This window comes from Neophocaena asiaeorientalis, unplaced genomic scaffold, assembly GCF_003031525.2.
Source record: "Neophocaena asiaeorientalis asiaeorientalis breed wild unplaced genomic scaffold, Neophocaena_asiaeorientalis_V1.1 scaffold850, whole genome shotgun sequence".
Taxonomy (NCBI): Eukaryota; Metazoa; Chordata; class Mammalia; order Artiodactyla; family Phocoenidae; genus Neophocaena; species Neophocaena asiaeorientalis.
This window is the reverse complement of record NW_020173675.1, coordinates 349,082-353,932: the sequence shown is the minus strand read 5'-3', so window position 1 is coordinate 353,932 and position 4,851 is coordinate 349,082. Positions and strand designations below refer to the sequence as shown.

General features: G+C 39.1%; 1 protein-coding gene across 1 annotated transcript in view; it reads left to right on the top strand.

The window, feature by feature from the left end:
* The window catches only part of MORC4 (MORC family CW-type zinc finger 4), a 38,712-nt gene that overhangs the window by 25,439 nt on the left and 8,422 nt on the right, over positions 1-4,851 (top strand). The window lies entirely within an intron of this gene.

The following is a 4,851-nucleotide window of genomic DNA, read 5'->3' as shown; positions in this document are numbered from 1 at the left end:
TTTTTACTTTTTGGAGGTGATCATCGTCTGACAAATGCTCTTTTATGGATTATGTATTCACATTATGTTGGGAATTGTGTAAGTGAAATAATGGACATGAAAACCCTTTGAAAAGCGTAATGTACTATACAAATGTAAGGTAACATTACATAGATAAGCATTATTTCTTTCCTTAAGTTTAGGAATATTGAAATCCTGTGCAGCCCCGTAGGCCTAGCACATGTTGGCCATATATAAAAATAAGTATTAGAAGTTTGTGCCATTAGGTAAGCCTTCTAGTTCATTGTTTCCTAGGGTAAATTTTTAGTATAAGTTTAGTCTTGGGATTTACTTGTTCATCTTCTAGCACCTTATCAATATTATTTTGTTAGCCTTTACAACAGAAATTTTCTTAAACATCAGGAATATTTGAAGCACTAAAAGGTATGACTGCCCCTATGCTGCCATGAGACTGGAACTCAGGACTGCTATTTGTGACTTGCTTTCTCCTCGCCACTGTGCTTCTCACTTTGGGCAGGGCCAAGCCATAGGGAAGGTACAGAGTTGTTCTCTAACAGTAGAAACTTCTATAGTCCTCAATAATATGACTGTTAAATAGTAGGTTGTGAAGTTTTCATTAACCCTTTTCCGTTTGGATATTTTCCTAACATACTGTAGGAAAAAAGCAGTGGAATATATAATAGGGTAAAAATGATTCCTGCCCCCGCCCCTGCCAAAGTTACTGATTCCTTTCCTTCTTTCTTCTTAGGTGGGTCTTTTCAGCTTCTTATACCTAGACAAACATCTCTTTATGTGTGCAAGTCCCCTCTTCAGTGATTCTTCCACAATTAAGCTCTGTAGATACTGAAGGAACCCCATGTCACCCCGAGCATGAACAAAAAGTCTCAAGAAGAAGTAAACTGTTAGGAGAAAAACTAGTAGAACTCTAAAGGAATTAAGTGAGAATCTGTATGAAAGCATCAAGAATAGTGCCTTGGAAGAGAGTAGGTACTCAGTAACTAATGGTTGAATCGAGTCATATTGAAGGAGCTATTTCTGAGATAGAACTATGCAGCAAGGGAGTAAGAAATATAGCCTAGTCGGTCTCAGGGATTTGAGTCTAATTCTACTGTTTCCATCCACAGTTTTCCAACTCCCCTTTTTGGTTGGGAGGGGTGTACAGTAAAGTGCTGTGTTTTTTCGAAGCACATTGTTACCTCTCTACCTCGATCTCCTTGAGATGGTCATGTATCAGAATTGCCACTGGAGTATCAGGGTGTCATTGCTCTTGAAGGCTGTCCTTTTCCTACTGTGACCACTTTTCCTTTCTCTTCAGTGTTTCTTTTGGTACTGTCTAGTGAATTTTGGTAACCTGGAGGAGATAACAAATGCTAACCTATGTATGTGTGTATTTTATGAGTGCAGTATGGCAGTACATCCATTGGGTGGCATACTTCATCAGTCTTAATTAGGATTTCTATATGAGTCTTTATAGAACTGCTGTATCCAGAGTTGGGTTTTGGCTCTGGAGGACAGGCAAAGTACTGTGACTATTTACGTGTAATTTTAATTCGAGAATAGTGTTCTTTCAAGAGATATGTGATAATCGATGCTGCTAATGTCATATGTTTTATGTAAGGTCAGTAAATGATATGTCGTTTCAAGCTACACATATAGGGGGATTCAAATTTTATAGAGGAAAATTAAGGTGCCCAAGAGTTTAATAAAATATACAAGGTTTCCTGTTAAAACCATGTTAAGGGAATAATAAGTTTAGTCCAGGGTTGCAAAAGTCTCCTTCGTTATCAAAACCTGAAGCTGATAAGGGTCCTTGGGTCATGTAGTACAGCTCTTTAACTCTAGATAAAATAAAGCCTACACCATCCAAGCATGTTTTAAAAATTTCTAGTGGAGTAGGTTATAAGACCTAGGAAGTGTTCCAGAGGTGTCACTGGAAACGGCTCTGTGAGTCTCACGAATCTAGCAAGGGGAGGGGAAGACCTGCAATAAAGAGTACGTTTAGCTAATATGTAAGCAAGCATAACCTTTGAGGGGAAGACAGCTTATATCTTTTAAAGGAAATAGTCCCCTTTCTGTTCATTCATTCTACATACATTTGAGTGCTTACTATATGAAAGCAGTGCTCTAAGGCAGTGATGGAATCAAAGATGAAGGAGCTTATGGTACTCAGAGTTATATATGTAAGCATCCCTGGTACATGCTAGGTTTCATATGAGTGGTATAAACTAAGGTCTAAAGTAGCCATAAGCATACAGACAAAGGTGAGAATTAGTGGCTGTAATTTATTTAGATATTTAGAGAACCTTTGAGTAAGCTATATGTCAAAGGCTAATTATTTCATGTTTTAAAAGGATAACCAAAAAAAATCCAAATTACATCGTAATGGTGGAAGGAGAGGAGGGAGACATTCTAATATAGTTAATGGAATATTTGAAACAGCAAACATGAGGTAGAAATAGAAAAACAGTTTTGAAAATGAATAAGATTGATTCAAGAGCCAGTATTAACATTTTAAAATATGATCTTTGAGAAAGACTTCCAGAATGGCAAAATGAGTAGTGTGATGAACTCTTTCACCAACAAGTACCCATTTAACTGGAAAAAAATATTAAACAAAACAAAACAATCATTCCTAGTTCCTAGAAATTGTCCTAGGGGCATACAGCAAGTACAGAAACATTCATTCAAGAAAATCTATTAAATCTCAGAAAGAACAGCAAGAGTCTTTGGCATTCGCCTCTCTCATCCCCCTCCAAGCTATGTAACTACTCAAGAAGCTCTAATCCAGGTAGGTGTGGTCAAGAAATTGGGGGCTCCCTCTCTTCCTAGCTCCTAGTCTAGAGCTATGGTTTCACCTGAGGGGTTAGGCCTCTGACATTTCTCATATCCCCCAGGTCTGTCTTGCGGGAGCTCTATTCCAAGCAGAATCAAGAGGACTGGGTCTCTCTTCCCCCACCCAGCCCCCATTCAAAGCATGGAAGCACTCACCTAGGGACAGCATGCTGACAATCCTGGACTCCTATTGCTCCAGCCCTAGCTTACTTATAGGGCAGAGGTTCATGCCAGAAGGAGCAAGCCAAAAACCATCCCAGCATCCATTTGTAAAGAAAAGGTTTCCCTCTTAGAGAGTGGACCACTCACTGTCCCTGCCATCGGCTCTTGCACAGTGGCACAGAGGTTCTGCTTAGGGAGAACTGACTTTGTGTGGAACAGATCATGAAGAATTCCATTCCTAAGGGCATTGTCACAAACAATGGAAATCTTAGTGGCAAACAATTAAAAGGGCACTCATAGCTCCTTGATGCAAGTTACAACAAGCAAAATGGCTGCATAACCGTAAGTTTGGTAACAGAGAGAACCAAGCAAAAAGATAGCCAAGAAGAGCACTCCTGGGATCATAGTCAACCCTGGCGGTTAGGAAGGCTGTGCATAAGCACGAGACCGCACTCATTCAGGACACAAGGTGGACTTGAATGCAGTCCCCAAGCCTCACACAGATCAAACAACAGAGAGCAGGAGCCTCACTGGTACTAGGGACTTAAGCACAACCTCTAATCAACCACTGGATGAACAGTAAGCTACTCTGACCCAGGGGTCAGAGGTGATTGGAGAGGGAAAATCCAAGCTACTACTACCTGGCTGAATGTAGGGTAGAAACATGAATTCCTTGAACTGTGATAGCAGCCTCCAAGCCACACATATATCCAGTGGTACAGGGTAAAAATCTAACTGGCTAAGAGGGCTTAATTATAACCTTTGGCCTATGCTGACTCAGGGTAACTCCTAGATTGCCAGGTAAAAGATAAAAATCAAGAATAAATCTGAGCAGAATACTCAGCATACTACAGGGGAAACAAATTTCATAGAGTCACTTCAGCCAAGTCACTGAGAAAACAACCCAGCAAACAGTGGCAACAACCACTCAGGGAAGTGGGAGTTGCTATACTGTTATTATCTAAAATATCAATTGTCAACAAAAAATTATGAGACATGCAAAGAAACAGGAAAGTGTGACCTGTACATAGGGGTAGGGGGAAAGCAGGTAATAGAAACTGCTCCTAAAGAGACCCAGATGTTGGATTTAGCAAACAAAGACTTCAAAGCAGCCATTATAAATATGTTCAGAGAACTAAAGGAGACCATGTTTCATCAAGTGCAGAATATTAATAAAGGGACAAATTTTATTTTTTGAAAGAACCAAATGGAAATTCTTGAGGTGAAACGTGTAATAACTAATGTGAACATTTCACTAAAGGGACTCAGCAGCACATTAGGGTTGGCAGGAGAATCAGCAAACTTGAAGATACAGCAATTACAGATTATGCTGTCTGAAGAATAGAGAGAAAAAAGAATGAAGAAAAATGAAAAGAGCCTCAGAAAAATGTAGGACACCATTAAGTGCACCAACATATGCAAATTAGGAGTACAAGAAGAAGAGGAGAGGGAGGAAAAGAGGTATAAAAAATAGTCAAAGAAATAATGGCTGAAAACTTTCCAAATTTGATGAAAAACATTAATTTACACATCCAGGAAGCTCAAGTAACTCAAAATAGGATAAATGCAAAGGGATTTACAGCTATGCAGTGAAAATATTGAAAGCCAAAGGCAAAGAGAATATCTTGAAAGCAGCAAGAGAAAAATATTCATCATGTAAAAGAGAACCCCAGTAAGATTAACATCTGGCTTCTCATCAGAAACAATGGAAACCAGGAGGCAGTGGGATGACATATTCATAGTACTTAAAGAAAGACTTAACCGGGAATCATAAATCCAGTAAAACTATTTTTAGAAAATGAAGGTGAAATAAGTATATTCTTATGTAAACAAAAGCTGATGGAATTTGTTTGGAGC